We start from the raw sequence: 19,396 nt of genomic DNA on the forward strand, positions 1-19,396 counted from the left end.
GCCTCCGGGCTGGGCACACAGCAGGAGGGAGGCCAAGGAGCCCCCCAACCAGGCTGAGAGGACCCCAGAGACCCAGCAGCCACGGTCAATAACAGCCCCGGTGCAGAGAGCGCCCTCCGAGGAAACACTGGAGATATGACGCAATACGATATATACAGGGTAAAATGATAAAATAAATAAGAACAGGATAAAATATAAATATAAATAGAGTAAGAAGATTAAAAAATGAATAAGAATAAAATCAAAAAATATTAGGTAAATCCTAAATTAATAATAGAATAACAGGATAGAATAAATAAGCATAAAAAATAAATAAACGCTAAGTAAAAGCTAAATTAAAAAGGTGGGTCTTGAGCCTGTTCTTAAAAACATGTACGTTCTCTGCGGCCCTGAGCTCCTCCAGCAGGCTGTTCCACAGACGAGGACCATACCACTGAAAAGCTGCCTCTCCGTGAGTATGTGTCCTGACTTTAGGGACAATTAAAAGGCCAGTACCAGAGGACCTCAGGGTCCGCGAGGGTTCGTATGGTAAAAGCAGATCTGAGAGATAAGAAGGCCCAAGACCATTAAGACATTTAAAAACCAATAAAAGAACTTTAAAATCGATCCTGAAACACACGGGGAGCCAGTGCAGCGATTCTAAAACCGGTGTAATGTGGGCCCGCCCTCTGGTCTTCGTCAGCACACAAGCTGCCGAGTTTTGCAAGAGTTGTAAATTTGAAATATTCTTCTTAGGAAGACCAGAGAGCAGGGCATTACAGTAATCAATGTGACTGGTAATAAAAGCATGCATCAGCATCTCCGTGTTGGCCCGAGAGAGAATAGGGCGGACTCTGGCTATATTTTTTAGATGATAAAATCCAATTTTGGTTACATGTTTAACATGTGGGATAAAACCAAGCTCAGAGTCAAAAATAACACCCAGGTTTTTCACTTGTAGCGAAGGACATAGTGAAAATGCCTCTAATTTAGACAAGAGTTTCTCTCTCTGAGCCTCAGAACCGACAATTAAAACTTCAGTTTTGTCCTGGTTAAGCTGTAAAAAGTTTTCTGCCATCCAAGATCTTATATCCAAGATACAGTTAAAAAGGGCATCCATTGGTCTGGTGTCATCAGGAGACACGGAGATGTACAGCTGCGTGTCATCAGCGTAACTGTGGAAGTTCACTCCATGCCTCCTGATGACACTGCCGAGAGGCAGCATATACTATATATATATATATATATATATATATATATATATATATATATATATATATATTAGGGGTGCAACGATACACAAAATTCACGGTTCGGTTCGATACTTTGGTGTCACGGTTCAATATTTTTTCGATACAAAAAAAAATGTTCATGCCTTTTTAATTTGTCATTTATTAAAATTATAAATATATATTTTAACTCAAAAGTACAGTTTTTAAATTTAACCCTAACCCTTGTGCGTGTTTTTTATTTTGACAGCGAATGCGCACCTGCGGACCACTTATGTGCAGCCCTGGTTATTTAGCTCGTCATATTGCAGCCACAGAAATTATTTTGTCCATGAAACCATAAAGCTGCACTTTCTTTTTGCCTTATACTCTGATTTGTCATAACTTCTCCGTTTTGTGGTAAGCTTTTCTTTGGCTGTCACTTCTTCACCCTGACCTGTCTTATTTGGCTCAGCAGAACTAAAATATAAATCCTGCTGCTTTTACACACGCACTCACATAACGGTCAGCGATTCTCTGCGCGATCAACCTCTCACATGTTTAAGCTTGCTGCGGGAGATTTCACTTGTCATGTTTGCATAGTAAGCTAACGATTAATAAGACGATGTCAGAGGAATTGGTGCACAAATTATCATCACTCACAGATCAGTGCTGTCGCTCTCTATACACAGTTCGCACGATTGCAAAGTGAAAGCAAAAAAACAAGCGCAAATTCAAAAGCGATTTTTTTAAATGTATATATATATATATATATATATATATATATACATTAAAAAAAAAAAACACCCAGCATGCCCCTGCGGGCGGTTTATCCTTCAAGCTCGGGTCCCCTACCAGAGGCCTGGGAGCTTGAGGGTCCTGCGCAGTATCTTAGCTGTTCCCAGGACTGCGCTCTTCTGGACAGAGATCTCCGATGTTGTTCCCGGGATCTGCTGGAGCCACTCGCCTAGCTTGGGAGTCACCGCACCTAGTGCTCCGATTACCACGGGGACCACCGTTACCTTCACCCTCCACATCCTCTCGAGCTCTTCTCTGAGCCCTTGGTATTTCTCCAGCTTCTCGTGTTCCTTCTTCCTGATATTGCTGTCATTCGGAACCGCTACATCGATCACTACGGCCGTCTTCTTCTGTTTGTCTACCACCACTATGTCCGGTTGGTTAGCCACCACCATTTTGTCCGTCTGTATCTGGAAGTCCCACAGGATCTTAGCTCGGTCATTCTCCACCACCCTTGGGGGCATCTCCCATTTTGACCTCGGGACTTCCAGGTTATACTCGGCACAGATGTTCCTGTACACTATGCCGGCCACTTGGTTATGGCGTTCCATGTATGCCTTGCCTGCTAGCATTTTGCACCCTGCTGTTATGTGCTGGATTGTCTCTGGGGTGAAGCTTGCACACAAGAATTTCACTCACATGTGCTGTACCAATGTACCTGCACATGTGATGTGACAATAAAAGTGATTTGATTTGATTTGGTGTGATAGACCCCAGCCTCTATGGATCTTGTGCTCAGAGCTTGTTCTTGTGCTGCCATGATTAGTGCCTCTGTGCTGTCTTTCAGTCCAGCTTTGTCCAGCCACTGGTAGGATTTCTGGATATCAGCCACCCCCTCTATCTGCCAGTGGTACATACCGTGCAGGGGCCTGTCCTTCCATGATGGTTCCTCGTCTCCCTCCTCTTTCTTGGGTTTCTGCTGCCTGAGGTATTCACTGAGCACTCGGTCAGTTGGGGCCATCTTCCCAATGTATTCTTGGATGTTTGTTGTCTCATCCTGGACTGTGGTGCTGACACTCACCAGTCCCCGGCCCCCTTCCTTCCGCTTAGCGTATAGCCTCAGGGTGCTGGACTTGGGGTGAAACCCTCCATGCATGGTAAGGAGCTTTCTTGTCTTTATGTCAGTGGCTTCTATCTCCTCATTTGGCCAGCCTATTACCCCAGAAGGGTACCTGATCACGGGCAGGGCGTACGTGTTGATGGCCCAGATCTTGTTCTTACCATTAAGCTGACTCCTCAGGACTTGCCTGACCCTCTGCAGGTACTTGGTGGTTGCAGCTTTTCTAGCGGCCTCTTCATGGTTCCCATTCGCCTGCGGGATCCCCAGGTACTTGTAACTGTCCTCTATGTCTGCAATGTTGCCTTCTGGTAGTTCAATCCCCTCAGTTCTGACTACCTTCCCTCTCTTTGTTACCATCCGACTACACTTCTCCAGTCCGAACGACATTCCAATGTCATTGCTGTATAGCCTGGTAGTGTGGATCAGTGAATCGATGTCTCGTTCACTCTTGGCATACAGCTTGATGTCATCCATGTACAGGAGGTGGCTGACAACTGCTCCGTTCCGTAGTCAGTATCCGTAGCCAGTCTTGTTAATGATCTCACTGAGGGGGTTCAGGCCTATGCAGAACAGCAGTGGGGACAGAGCATCTCTTTGGTAGATCCCGCACTTGATGGTGACTTGTGCTATGGGCTTGGAGTTGGCCTCTACTGTTGTACGCCACACCCCCATTGAGTTCCTGATGAAGGCTCTTAGGGTCCCATTGATCTTGTACAATTCTAGGCATTCCAGTATCCAGCTGTGGGGCATTGAGTCATAGGCCTTCTTGTAATCAATCCAGGCAGTGCACAGGTTGCTCAGTCTGGTCTTGCAGTCTCGGCTGATTGTTCTGTCTATCAGTAGCTGGTGTTTTGTGCCTCTGGTATTCTTGCCAATTCCTTTCTGTGTCCCGCTCATGTATTGACCCATGTGCCTGTTCATCTTAGCCGATATGATGCCTGACAGGAGCTTCCATGTAGTACTGAGGCAGGTTATTGGTCGGTAGTTGGAGGGGACCGCTCCCTTCTTGGGGTCCTTGGGGATCAGGACCGTCCGGCCTTCGGTTAGCCATTCCGGGTGTCTCTCGTTAACTAGCAGCTGGTTCATTTGTGCTGCCAGACGCTCGTGGAGTGCAGTCAGCTTCTTCAGCCAGTAGGCGTGAACCATGTCGGGCCCTGGTGCTGTCCAACTCTTCATACTGGAGACCCTTTCTTGGATATCTGCCACTGTGATGGTTACTGGACCCTGTTCAGGGAGGTCGCTGTGGTCTGCCCTCAGATCCTCTAGCCACTGAGCATTGCCGTTATGGGTTGCGTCCTTCTCCCATATGCTCTTCCAGTATTGCTCCATCTCCAGCCTTGGTGGTGCTGTTCTCTTATTATTATTATTGTTTCCTTGCCACTGAGAGTACACCTTTGCTGGTTCTGTGGAGAACAGCTGGTCTCCTGCCTTCTATCTCTCTGGTGTACCTCCTCAAGTGGCTGGCCAAGGCTGTGTGTCTTTGCTTGGCAGTTTACAAGGCCTCAGGTATGGACAGCTTGCTGTATTTCTTAGGCACCTTATTTGTCGCACCTTTCTGCAACTCCGTTAGTTGGCTAACCTCCCTCCGTGCTACTTTGATCTTGCCCTCTAGCCTCCTTCTCCATGGAGGGTACTGCCCCTTGTGGCTGTTCAACTTGTAGCCAAGCATCTCACTGATCACTGCTGCCGTATTGTAGATCAGCTTGTTAGTGTCGGTAATCGTGGTTGTAGGTATTGCCCGTAGTGCTGCATTAACATCATCTAGCAGACCTTCTGAGGGTACTTCACGTAATCTTGGTAACCGGCTACGGGGCACACCGTACGCAGACAGCATCAGATCTCAAAATGGTGGAGCATTGATCAAACTCTTATAGCCTCTAGTGGCCCCCACCTTATCATAAAAGCCTAAACATTCACATTCTTTCTCTCACACAGCGCCTAAACTACGACCTTGGCTCACTGTTTATCTGCTCCTGCTGAGATGGGGCAGAAAACTCCAGTATGTTCTGTTCTCTTCTAATCAGACAAATAAGGCGATGACTTTCTGCGAACAGTATTTCTTATAACTCAGCAGTATAATGCATCATAAAACAATATCATTCATTCACAATAAATCAGCAGTCTAATATAATGCAAATCAGTTTAACAAATGCAATAGTTATCACCTTCTTCTAATTCAGGAGAATAATGCAAACTAAAACTACATAATAATTCACAATCTTTAATTAGGGATCTAACATGGCATAAAATAATATTATAATCCCACACTCCCCCTGATGAGCTCTTTAGAATAAAGAGCTCACCTACACCCTGTAATCCAGTGTGGCCAGGTTCATCTCTTCTCACTCCTGAGGCCCTTTGTCCCCCTGTTGGGTGAACCATATGTGAGATGACCTCTGAGTTTGCGCAGTTCAGATGCAAGAAAAACTATTATTACAACAATAGCAGGTACAGATGACACTCCCCAGTCCTCCCACAGCTTTATTTTGGTGCTACCTTATACTCTTCAGACGTACTCAGACTAGAACCTCTGTCCAAGGAGCTTTTAGCCTTTATTTTATTGCTGCAGCTACCAGTGTCTTCCAGTTGGGTGATCCTCTGCTCTTCTTTCTTCAACCTCAGGGGTTAGACAACCCTTCAGTCGTTGCACAGATCAGGGGATTATTCTGCCCCGATTTCAAACAACGATCTGTGTATCCTCGGGTCCTGTGTGTCCTGTGTATCCCCCAGAAAAAGAAACAGGAAAGTGTCCCCCTTTTGCCCAAGAGCCTCTCGAACCTCATTGGTCTGGTGTTCCTGGATTTCCGCCAACCCCTTCATGGTTATTGCTGTGTTTATGGGATCCATCCTTTTGAGGTGACTAATCGGAGCCCAAACGCCATGACACTTGAACCCAGTTGGTGTCTCGGCAGTCACTGTGTCTGTCTCTGTTGCGAAGGATCCTCGTATATCTGTGACCTCGTCTGGTGTCTGTTCCTTTCTCTGTAAGAGACAGAAAACCAAAACTCTATACCTAGCTCTAATAATCTAATGTTGTTATCTACTGATCTTCTGGTGATTCAGAATTGGTTTAGAATATTCAGAATGTCCCAGGGACTTATTCTAATCATATCCTATGTGTGTGTAAGCGTGTTTGCATTTAGCCCTCTGTACTCAAGGCATTTCCTACACTTTATCAGTCCGGACCATCACGCCGAACGAAGCTTATGACCTTCAAAAGACCGAGTGCCAACTCATTATAAGCACATTTGCAGTGTGTGTGTGACAAAGTGGGTGAGAAGACCATTTGTCTACATTCTTAGTTAACATTCTTGTTTTGATTTAACCATATTTCACATGTAATCTGCAATAGGCAAACATCTATTATCCCGGGTTTGTTTATGTTCTGCACTTTTACAGATTATATAATATAACATCTTGGTTTAAATCAATTCATACAAGTTTGTTAAGTTAACATGTTATTTCTTTCAACTGTTAATTTGTATTGTTTTGAACTTACCTTTACCTACCTGTCTTCCAGAAGGAAAAGGAGGAAATGTAGTTCTACTTCCTGCTTTATACCTTCTGGGTTCATCTGAGGTCACAGGAAGGGACCAAGTGCAGGAGGGGAAGAATTCTTATAATTTAATAAAGTTGATTTTAAAGGGTTTATAAAGAAATAGAGTTAATGTTGTGATATGTATTGATTACACCAGAGTTTATGTTGCCAGTCAAGAGGAGTAGTAGAGGATGAATATAATCATGTTCATCTCACCTACCTACTGAATGGAATAGTCCAGAGGAGAAAGTGTTTGATTAAGGGGACTATTTAAGCAGACGAACTCAGGTGTTTCGGAAGAATGGTTCAGGTCAGTGTAGCTGTGTGCAGTTTGACCTTAATTTCCGTTGATTTAAGTTCAGTTATGTTTATTTGAATTGAGTTAATTATAGAGTTGAGTTTCTTATTTGTTTCTTTGTAAATATTGTTGGGCCACAGAATGGTAAATAAATCACTTGCTACACTGGACAGCATCAGTCTCCTGCACTTCTTTGACCGCTTAAGTCGAGTCCTACCACAGTGTGCCTGAAAATTATTATTAAAACCACTCATTTTAACAAAAGACATCAAAAACAAATTAGCCATTTTTAATTCTAACATTTGCCCCCCAAAAATCATGTGTTTGCTTCCGCCTACTGTCCCACGGTTTCCTCTCCAGTGTGGTACTCAGCTTCTCATGAACACAGGCATTTTATCATCTAAATGCTATTCAGTTCATTTCAATGATTAATGCATAAACATGGAAATAATGATTTATGCTTCTCACTGGATCTCTAAAAAGTCCGGAAACCACTATTAGCTTAAGCTTTACCATACCTAAGTTATTAAAACACAAATGAAGTCATAAAAATGTTCATATAATCCTTGTTTGATGTTAAAACTCAACTTCCCCCCCTTTTTTGACACATTCCCATGTGTCAAATCAACGGAGCTAGAAAATCAAAAGAAAAGGTTAGTGACCTCCTATCTTAGAAGGTATGAGACCTCCTCCTATCCAGTGTCTTTGCTCCAGTCCTGTCAGCCTGTGCCAGGAAATGAAACCAATTTAATTGTCATGTTAGATCTATTCAACTCCTGGCTCCGCCCAGAGCCTGCGTCTGCAGAATTGCCAAGAAACAAAACCTGTAATGATATGAACTTCACTTGAATATGAACTTGTTGACTACTTTTGACACAGCAAAGGAAGATTCTCTCCTCCTCGAGGACAGGCACTGACTCCCACTTATCTCCTGGAGCCAACTGTCCCTTATAGAGACACAATATTGCAGCTACAAGGTTTTGCAGATTGTTAAGTTGATCTGTGTGTAATGCTCTGAATCAGGTATGTAATATTAAATGAATGTCGTTTAATTAACTGCCCCTACTTAAAACTTAGCAAAAGATATAACTGAATAAAAGATCACCAAGAAAAACATGATATCAGTGTTATGTAAGCGCGTGCGGCCTTCTATGCTCGAAGTCACTCCAGTCCATAGATCAGCCAAACATCGCGTTGACCGTAGCTTTTAACCCTTATTAACTTGAGCACAAATCTATAATGAGCAACAAACTGCAATATGTATAAAAATGATCATGGTTACACCTGCAATGAAAGATCATATGATTATCCTGATACCTGTAAATAGAAGATTAACCTGAGGTTATAACAATCACTGTAATACAAATGTTAATGTATAACAATGTAATGTAACAATGCTTGTTATATGATTCTGATGTAACAATAATGCTGATGCTAAAATAACAGTAAAACACCCCCTTTTATCCCGTTTATAAACTTGACACATAAACGTTCATCCATGCCTCTTTTAAATTTTATTTCCCCCTGCTTTTCCCTTACTGACCACAGCAGGGGAATCTTTGTCTTGATTCAGCCATGAATCCAGCTCACCTGATTCATCACTGAGCCCCACCGTGACTGGCATCTGACAGGGTGGCGCTGCATACTCTTCCTTTAATGTCTCTATGTTCAATCTGTTAATTAGAGTGCTTAAACATGAAGTAGACTACGTCATGAATGCTTTAAAATGCTTTAAAAGCATCAACATCAGCTCTTCTCTGACAGCATGGTGGGAGTTTCTAAAATTGACGGCGTCTTCATTAATCCCATGCAAACGTACACCTATCTGGAACAACCCTGACATATTACAAAACAATAATATGATAAACTTTTCAGATTGGAGTGGTAAAGGAATCAAATATTTAGAACATATACTAGAAGGAACAGAATTTATTTCATTTGACGGACTAGTTACAAAATATGGGATCAACAAGAAAAGATTTTTAGAATATCAACAAATTAAATCCATAGTAAAAAAGAAATTTAAACCGGGTCAAGTTGAACTACAAACACCACCAAGTGTGGTTCAATTTCTTACTCTTAAAACCCCCAAATTACTATCCAAAATATACAGAATGCTTTCTAAAACAGATGAATCAATATCACTTCCTATTGCAAAATGGGAAGCGGATTTATCAGTTAACTTAGACCTAAACTTCTGGTCTCAGATTTGCTTAAAAACCTTTCATCTAGAGCCGGGCGATAGAACGATAACGATATGTATCGCGATATAACTTTTACTCGATAGAGAAATTAAGCTATCGCGATAGACCTCGCCGCTCTTGTTCTCTTAAAAAAAAAAAAAAAAAGGTCAGCCGATCCAAATTCAGTAGCGCAGAGCCGAACCAATCACAGCCGCAGCGTCACGTCGCGTGACTTGTTACGTACAGCACAAGTGCCAAGCCGCACGTGTGTTTGTTTGGGAAGCAGCCAGCGGGTAATGGAGGAAATGAGTGTGCCGACTAGAAAAATCAATCGAGCGTGACCGAAGAGAAAACAGATGATGGTTCCAATGCCGGAGAGATTGTCGAACGGAAGAGCCATAGAAGTTCCGTAGTGTGAAGGTATTTCGGCTATTTCAAGTCTGACAAAAAACAGAGTAGCGTGCACTGTAAATTGTGCCGAAAGCAAGTCTGGAAATACAATAAACTGGAGCATGCGTCACACTGTGCGCCACGTTATTGTTTCGGTGAAATGAATTTCTACAATACTGTTACTGTTAATTCTACTCTCTGCAGTGTTTAAATGCTTACATATACACACAGTTACTGTCCGTCCACACATACGACTTGGTTCTGCTTCTATGCCCCAGCTTTGTTTACTTTTTCCCACCGAGGCTTCTAGACTTCTGATTGGCCAACATTTCTGCACGGTTAGGAATCTAGCACCACCTGCTGCTTTGGCATGTTCATAGCAGCGTTTTCCTTCATTTCTGCCTTTATGTGTGGACGGGATTATTTTTTAAAACGAAAACGGAAAATCTCAGTTTTCAAAAATACCCGTGTACGTGTGAACGTAGCCTCAGTCTCTGACTGGAAGCACTAATTCGTCATTCGGCTTTTGTCAGACTAAAGTAACTGTTAAAACTGTTTGAAAAGCTAAGCTATACAACAAGGAGAGATTGAGAATTCCGTTTTAGTTCTCAGTTTATTTGATATTGACAAAAGTTAGTCAGTTTTGTCTGTTCTTCTGTAAAACAAACTAAGATTTATTTTTAGAATTAATATTTTGTTTCTAAGTGGAATTGACAATTTAGTCTGTTTCGTTTGTTCTATTTTGAAACTTAGACGCTTTAGCGGCTGCCTTTTGTGTAGTTTGCAATATTTGCCTTTATTTATCTGAAAAAGTCTCATGTTCCTTAAGTACATCTACCCTGTTGAACTTATTATGGGAAATAAATATTTAAATCAAAACAAGCTGCTGATTATTTCACATTTTACTTGTGAGCAACGGCACATTTAAATCTTACAAATAGTTATTTGGCTTATATCGTGATGGATATCGTTATCGCCTGAAATGAAAAAAACATATCGTGATATGAAAAAATCTCATATCGCCCAGCTCTACTTTCATCTAATTAGAAATCCCAGTCTTCAATTAATTCAATACAAAATATTACATAGAGTGCACTATACAGGTCATCGGATGTTCAAGATGGGCTTTACGTCTACCAACAACTGCTCACACTGCCAACCAATTCACCGGACAATTATATCCACGCTCTTTGGTTCTGTCCACCAGTTCAGAAGTTTTGGCGCGAGATATGTGAAGACTTATCGAAGTGTCTGAAATGTAACATTCCAACTTCCCCCTTAGTGTGTTTGTTGGGCAGCTTAGATAATGTCACTTCAGAAAAGAATATAGCCCATATGGTTTTCACTGCCCTATGCATAGCCAAGAAAACAGTCCTCATGAACTGGAAAAATAAAAATAATCTTAATTCTAACCAATATAGAAATTATCTATTAGATTACATTAGCCTTGATACAGCCTCTGCCACCACATCAGATCAATTGCTCTGGGCTCCTTTGATCAGCTCCATCACCTAGTGGGGGTGGGGGGTCATAGTTTGGTCCCGCCTTCACTGTTGTGATTGGTGTGGGAGTAGGGACAGGCTTAGGGCGTCGGGGGGTTCCCCGGAGGCATCTTCCTTGGGGGGGCTCAACCCGGGGTAGCGGTCATGTCCGGTTAGGGGCTCTGTTGGCTCTCAGGTGACTGTTTCCTCGCGGCTGCGTGCAGTGGGGCTAGGGGAGGGTCTGTGCTGACGGACGTGGGTTACTGACCTGGTAGCCTGGCTGCCCCTGGGTGGGTCCGGGATGGGCGTGAGGTTCTGGGGGCGCTCCGTCTCTGGGCTGGGACCCGGACCGGGCCTCGGGGGCTTGGGTCCTGGTTGGTGTGTTGCCGGGGTTGTGGGCGGGTGGGTGAATGGGGGCCCAGCCCTGGAGCAGGGTGCCGCCGGTGCATCGAGCCACCTGGGGGGCTCTTCAACTGGTGGGGGAGATTGTCACATCTTGCAGGAGCTTTCCTCTCCTCAGGAGCTCCCTCTGCAGGAGGGGGAGATACAGGAGAGGTGGAGGAAGATCTCAGCCTGGGTGTTTATTGTCTTATGTAGTCTGGAAGATGAGTGGATGGTGGGGTGGGTGCAGTTTTCTCTGTGGTGGGGTTGGGTGGACTGTCCCGGGCTCTGTGGGGCCGGGAGGCGCTGCTGCACTGGGCCCTGGTCTGGATGGGCCTGGGCCCCCTTTCCCTGGCGGGTCGCGGAGTATGGGGGTGCCTACTGGGGTCAGCGGGGGAGCTGGCCCCAGGGAGGGGTCACTTGCCCCTCCCTTCCTTCCCTCCCCATCTCCAGCTGCCTCTCTCTTCCCGCTCCACCACAACCACCCACACATGCAGGACCTTGGAGTAGGGGTATGTCACCAGGGTGCAGAGGAGGCTACCCCCCCCCCCCCCCCCGTCCCCTTCTGGCTGCCTCTGCCTCAATTTTATCCCACAACTTAGACATTCACATTACTCACACTCTCATTACACATACATATAGGATCTTGGGGGTGGGCACGATACACGGAATCCAAAGTACCATCAGGGTGTACACCCCACCCCTGGCGTCGTTGCCCACCTCTCAATTTTAAATACACATAGACATTGAGGGCTAGCAGGAGGGACCATGCGCTTACCTGCTGCTCTCTGGCAGGTAGCTCCATGCCCTCCTGGGTTTTAAATGCACCTTAGAACACAAATGCATCAACACTACAATGAGCGAGTGGAGGGAGGTTTGGAGTCTTCTCTCACCCCCGTTCTCTGCGACCTGCTGGAGCAGGGGGGGGGCTAGGAGGAGGAGTTGGCCGTCCGACTGCGGTCTGGAGTGTGGGGCCTTCCTGCTGCTGCGGAGTCGGGGCGGTCTGCCTCCCCCCACCGCAGGGAAAAGGGCAACACCACCTGGGTCTGGGTGCAGTTCCCCCCCTCAGGGGCAAGGGTACCTAGACCCGGTTTGTAGAGTACGCTTGGGGAGTGTGATCGTGTGTACAGCGTCTCTTTATGTCTGTCTCCACGTTGGTTGAGTGTGGAGTAAGTGCATATGAGAGCATGAGGGTGGGAATGGATGTTTGTATCTGTGTGTGCCTGTATGTCTGTGTCTATATGTCAGGTTGGGTGTCAGGCGCCACCTCTCTGGGGACATCTCAGGCCCTCCAAGGTTTGGAGGCCTATCTCCCCCTACCACCACTTCCCCTGCCAGTGGCGGACCCCCTCAGACATCGGTGCGTTGGTGGCTCTCTGTGTCCGGGGATGGGCATCCAGGTACACACCGGCTCACTCCTTGGCGGCCGCCCATCGGGGCCTGGAGCCTGGGGCTCACTCGGGCCACCTCGGAGGTGGGGTGCCCCCGGCCTCTCGGCCTGGGGCTCGGTCACTCAGGCGCGGCTGGCTGCCGGCGGAGCTCACGGGCGCGTCACTGCAACTCCCCCTGGCTTCTGCTCCGCGGCTGCTGAGTGAGCCCTCATCTGGGACTCTCCTCAGCTCTTTCTGGGACAGTGGCGCGGCTGCCCCTCTGTTGGTCTTCCTTGGTCTCTTGTGTTCTGGGGGCCTCTGGATGTCTGGAGTTTTGATCTCCTCCATACCTGCTTCATGCCCTGGAGGACGGGGCTGTGGCCCCCCCACACCCTCTAGCAGATTATTACAAGAAGGAACCTTTTAAAAAACAAAAAACAAGCGCGTCAATGCTCACAGGTGTACACACGGGTGATCACACCCACAAACTGCACCCTTTTTGGCTCCTACCTCAAAGCACTCTGTGTTCTGTTGATCTTATGTGCTGCACAGTGGTGTTTAGTGTTTGGTATTTGCTGTCGTATTCCCATGTATCATTGTGGTGTTGTTTGTTCTGTTGCTCTTGTTCTCTTCTGCTTGTTTTCTTTTTTCTTTCTCAGCAGGTGACCCAGGTGATCGATAGATGCATTTTTTTCTTCTCTGCCCGTTCTGTTGGTTTTTGTCTTTTGCCCTTCTCCCCGTCCCTCTTCTCAGCTGTTTCTCTTTCCCTCTTTCTTTCTCCCCTTCTTTCCCCCAGTCAACTCTGTCCCGTATTCAGTAAGTGAAAATAAAAGAAACAATAAAAGGTGAATCAAATGGACCATTACGGCAAGGCTGGGATGGTCAATTTGGTAAAGTAAATCCGTTGGGCATCTTTCTTTGCCTTTAGACAACAATTCTGATGGCAAAAGAGCCAAACGGGACAGGCAAAAAAAAAAGAAGAAAAAAAAAAGAAAAAAAGAAACAACTCAAGTTTATTCCACCTGGTCTAATTTTTCAAACCTGGAAATTGCCACTTGGCAGTGCGTAATGATAATTTTTGTCATTAATTAATTGCCTGAGTAATGTCTGTCAGGAAACTGCTTACATTTTGTGTCTAAGATCACACCTTCTAATTGCTCATTTGGCCATGAACACAGCTGAAAACTGGAACATAATTCATTTTCAAAGATATAACAAATGGTGACAATTAACACTGAACTTAGCATTAAATAATTAAATATTTTCTATAGTCAAAAAAAAGAAAAGAAAAAGAAAAAGAAAAAAAGAAGTAGACTACGTCCACAACAAGTCAATACAGCTGTAAATGTGGCCAATTATCAATCTATTACCAATCAATAACAAAAAATAGCTTTTATTTTATGCATGCTTTTAGTCAACCACTCACCCAGAGGATTTCCAATCCCAGAAAATTCCTTCTCCTCATTTAATGAGTCCGTCCTCCTTCCATGCCCTGGTAACTGGTCCATCCAGAGCCATATCATCTTGAAATATACATACAACAAGCCAAACCACACCTTGGTCACACCAACCCTTTTCTGCCCTGAAGATGTCCAACGCCATCTTAGTCTGGACCAGGGTTTTAATAGTTTTGCAATTTTCATTAGTTTTTATTTTTATTTAGCTTCGACTTCAGATTTTCAATTTTATATCAGTTGTAATTAGTTTTTACCAATTGTTTGCTAGTTTAGTCTAGTTTTTATTTTTTGAAAATCCTTAGTTTCAGTTTAGTCTAGTTTTGATTAGTTTCTGTTTAGTTTTGGTTGTGTTTGCGATAATTAAGTGCAACAAAATCCCAGTTTCATCATATCAGTCATGCTCTTGTGCTTATCCTTGGGTATTGAGACTATTAACTCTTGCAGCACCAGGTGTTTGTAATTTTGGTTCAAGTGAATTGATAATATTTTTGAAGGCAATTGACTTACACAGTTATGTAGATGTCCCCGTCCTGTTGTCTTGGGATGCATCACGCTGCCTTGCCTGGGGTTAGCTTCTGTTTTCTGGGGATGAGGGTTGAGTGTGCTCCCTTACCTTTTCAAGGTAAGCTAGGTTAGCCTTCTTGTGTGAGCTTTTCAAGTGCACTTTAAGGTTTGTGGGATTTTTTTGTTTTATACTGTAAATGTCCCTCATAATTTGTCTCTTTCCACTACAAGACACTTGCTTTATCCAAAACACAGTCATATTCAAAGTAATCCCAAATTGGACTCTGGTGCTTTCTCCCGACTTTTCCTAACATGATTCTGCGCGTGGACGGAGCAGCAACACAGACGACTCGACTAACGTACTGCCACCTGCTGGCATAATTAGACAGCAAGCAAAAAATCTGGAAACTAAACTTCATTTTCACCCTTGACAGGACACGCACACATCAATAACGAAAATGTTTTTTCACTTCTAATTTTCGTTATTTCATTTGTTTTCGTTAATAATAATAATAACCTTGCTCTGCACACTGGAATGGTAAATGGCCTGTATTTATATAGCGCTTTTCTAGTCCCTAAGGACCCCAAAGCGCTTTACATATCCAGTCATCCACCCATTCACACACACATTCACACACTGGTGATGGCAAGCTACATTGTAGCCACAGCCACCCTGGGGCGCACTGACAGAGGCGAGGCTGCCGGACACTGGCGCCACCGGGCCCTCTGACCACCACCAGTAGGCAACGGGTGAAGTGTCTTGCCCAAGGACACAACGACTGAGACTGTCCAAGCCGGGGCTCGAACCGGCAACCTTCCGATTACAAGGCGAACGCCCAACTCTTGAGCCACGATCGCCCCTTCATAAACATAATCAACATGATCAACATTTTACTGCGTGTTATTTCACCATCTTATCGATTCAAATGCTCCATCCTCCATCCATAATGTGACATTATGTTTATCCACTCTGTCTCTAAATGTTTGAAGAATTTTCCATGTTTGGGGTCAAATTTTGAGAATTTGACTATAAGTGAAAGTTTTGGTGTTATCACCCCCTTCGGGGCTTACCTTTCCCAGTGTTGATGATATTCCTCCCTATTCTTTGCAAGTACCCCCTTTTGGTGGCGAGAAACTGTTGGTGTGGTCAAGTGGGTGCTGTAAAAACAAAAGCTCAGGACAGAACAGTTATCAGTCATGTACTTACATACAAAATTAGCATATATTGAATTTCATATTGATCATCTGAGTGGAATGGTACATTTTAATTTGAATTTATCAAAGCTAAACACAATAATTTTTCTTTATTTTGCTCTTGTTCTTGTGCAGCACCACCTCTCAGCACATGCCCCTGTCGGTTCTATCCTACTTTTAAATTGCTGACTATTTCAAGAAAGCACCCAAAGGACGGGGACCAGTGTTTATCATTACATATCTCCATTTTGAGTGTGACAAGTCTATCATTCCCCTGTTATTCATAGACCTCAATAGAGGGTTTTTGGCTTTTTTTTATTTTATTTTATTTTTATCTCTCTAAAAGTTAATTGACTCTTTACAGTGGCCCGCTATGGTTAATAATAACATGTTCAGTCATGAGTGAAATCAAACCTTTTCTTCACTTTAGCATTTAACATTCCCAACGATATAATGTGGTACATTAATCGAAACACGGCTACTAAAACACAATTTTCTTAATGCAAACATCAGTAACTCAAAATTAGCAACCAAAGGGTTAAGTCTGCAGTTCACACTCATGTGACGTTACAGCCTCCCCCTTTAGTCTCTGTCATCCTTCTGTTCTTGCAAAAACAAAACAAAGCAAGACAAAACATCCACCCTTCTTTTACAGGCTGGGTGAATTGTTTGTGGACATTTACTAATCCTAAAGTCGGTACCGTTTTTGTCTCAGTATCAAGTCAGTTTTAGTCGTCAGTCCATCACAGTCCAGTCACATGCATACATCCACACACATTCATACCAGATAATGCTGATAATGGAGTCTCACGCGCAACTTATTCGAGCCTCCATCACCAGCAAGATGACGTCATCATTTTAAAGGAAAACCGTTCCTTGTTTTTTTGGACTGGATTGACTCGCTGCAATCCTTTTAGGCTCAGGACTTCTCATGTGATCAGTGTCCCATATAAGTGAATTTCTCCCAAGCCCATTATAATCATGGAGAAAAATACTTTGCGACTGTTTCCAGTAAGAATATTTTATAGCGCTTTAAAGTTCAATCTCTCAGGCCTGGATTAAAGAGCTGATTTGTTAAATCAGGAACTCACAAAATACCAAAATATCACCACCGGTGGATCACACCTCTCAGATGTTCTTATTTCAGTGCACTATAACAAAAGCAAAAACAAACGTAACCAATAAAATACTCATATAATAACAAATACTGGGGCCCATTGCAAACATGTCCAAGCATAAAACCATCTTTCTCTCTCTTAGAGAAAGAAAACAATCCAAACCTCACTAATAAAATCAACCTAGTGTCAAGCAAAACCCAAAAATCAACCAAAACTTCACCAGAAAGTTTTTCTCCCTCCCGGGACAATATTGTGCAGGAATACAGGTACCGTAACTCCTTTTTGCACTGACAAAAACATGTTGGATTTACTTGATTCAATAGTGGACACTGGTTGCACACAAATGTTTTGCTTTGGCAGAAACTTAAACAACCGAGTTAAATCAACACAACCTTTTCATATTCAGTAAACCTGTGCATTTTGTGTTCATAAAACACGATTGAAACATGTTCAGATGGAGTAAGTTGAGCTCCTGGAATATTTTAATCCTTCCCAATTCTGTCAGTTTATTTCAACACTATTCAGAAACTTTTATCCAAATACTACTTGGTCACTTAAATACTACATGTTGTCTTCATATTGCATGCGGTTCAACAAAGTCTAGATCATGGTTACCATAAAAATTGAAGGGGTCTACAACAACTACCACCCTCCTATCTTTATCCTGGCTACAGCAGGGCCGGGAAATAACCCTGAAGTGATAGGTTACCAGGCAGGGTACACCCCGGACAGCTGACCAGTCTATCAGATAGAAACAAACAGCCATTTACACTTACATTCATGGATAATTTAGAATCATCAATTAACCTAGCTCTAATAACTGTATGGCTTTTTCTCTCACACTGGAAACCAGAATTTCGTACAGATCTTTAAAGCCTGAGGCAATTGTGTCAAATATACGTGAGATGCTTACGTAAATCCAAGGGCTGGCCCCTTTTTTTTTTCAGTGTGTTCCTCCTTCAATTAAATCTCACTCACAACAATGTGGCGCTCCGAAATAAGGCTCACACCGTTAATTCATCATTTTTACTCTGTACCACTGCTCCTTATCAGGCCGTGTGAAGCACAGTAAACAATTCAGTGGAGGCCTTAAGCCATAAACAGACATCACGCACAGACATTGTTTTCATAACCAAACTGCCTTAGACCTTGTCCCCTAAATCTACACAAATGCCCTCTGGGTGACATGAACTGCATTTAACCAATAAACAATCAATGGCTTCTTGTTGTTGTAACAGATTCTGTATTTGGATGTTTGTGTGCAGCATTTGTTAGTAAAGCATTCTTCATTGCATCAGCGTGTGTGTGTATCACTCTTCATTGCACAAGCGTGTGCAATTTGTGTGTGTGTGGATCATTTCTCACTCAATCAACGAGTGCATATGTGTTCATTCTGAGTCTGTGTGTATTTGTGTTCATCACTTTCCTGTTCTGGTGTTCTGGATAAACCACGGCCTGAAGCGTGCCCTCCTCCATTTCAGTCTGTTTGCATCCATTGGTGCTGCTGCTCAAAGTTCTGTCCATACTGGTTCTGGCCCCAATTGAGGCAGTCCTTTTCTCCAGTGTCCTGCATCTTCTCCTTGTTCCGCTCCTCCTTAACTTGACCCTTTTGCTTCTGTAGCTCCTTCAAGGCTTGCTCCTGCTGTTGGAGCTTTTTCGTCAGGTTTGGCAACCTCCTGCTCCAGCAAGCTCCGGCCTGATTTCAAGTCCTGTGTCTGGGACTCCAAGCCTGACTGATGGGTTCGATTATCAGCCAGCTCCTCCTGAGCCATGCTGTTTCTGCTCTGATGCCTTGAGCTCTTACTGAGGGCAGAAACCTCAGAGTCTTTTCTGTACACGTCAGATTGAAGTCCATTGATGTTTCCCTTGCTTTGCTCCACGGCCTTCTGCAGCTCTGCTGTTCGGCTCTTCTCAGAGGTCAACTCCTGGCCGAGCCTCGACACCTGTGCCTTCAGCTTATTTTCTTCTTGTGGTTTTGTCCATTCTGAGGTGCCTCCTGACCTCAGTTACTCCTCCTGTCTCTGGCACGCCCTTTTTGCTGCCCGATCATCTGTGTTGGTCCGTCACTGTCCTGCACAGTTTTAATGCAGAGTTGTTAAGGTCAGCATTCTTTTGCTCGCCCTCACTTTTCATCTGGGCTTAATGGGCATCTCGTCACAGCTCTGTCAGCTGAAGCTGTCTGGAAATCTCCCCCGTGTAGTGAAACGGGCCTTGGATTTAACGCTCTCCGTCTCCGCTGCATGAGATCGTTTTCCTGCAGCGCTGTTGACATTTGCAGGTTGTTGTTGTGGGTCCAGCTGCTGTAGCATTTGGTCAGGGTCACATCAAAGATGGTAGAGGAGAGAGCAAAGATGGTAGAGGGGAGAGCAGGAGTCCAGGTCAGCCTCGGCTTTCCGGGCCGACAAAGCAGCCTGTAATCAAGCATAAAGAGAAAAAA

General features: G+C 44.1%; 1 protein-coding gene across 1 annotated transcript in view; it reads right to left on the reverse strand.

Moving 5' to 3' along the window:
• LOC146714051 (uncharacterized) overlaps nucleotides 1-19,396 on the reverse strand; it is a 35,050-nt gene that overhangs the window by 5,851 nt on the left and 9,803 nt on the right. The gene's annotated exons all lie outside the window — the stretch shown is intronic.

Source organism: Copadichromis virginalis, linkage group LG3, assembly GCF_057382275.1.
Source record: "Copadichromis virginalis isolate Kocher_CV1m ecotype Utaka linkage group LG3, C_Virginalis_male_GT1.1, whole genome shotgun sequence".
Classification (NCBI taxonomy): domain Eukaryota; kingdom Metazoa; phylum Chordata; class Actinopteri; order Cichliformes; family Cichlidae; genus Copadichromis; species Copadichromis virginalis.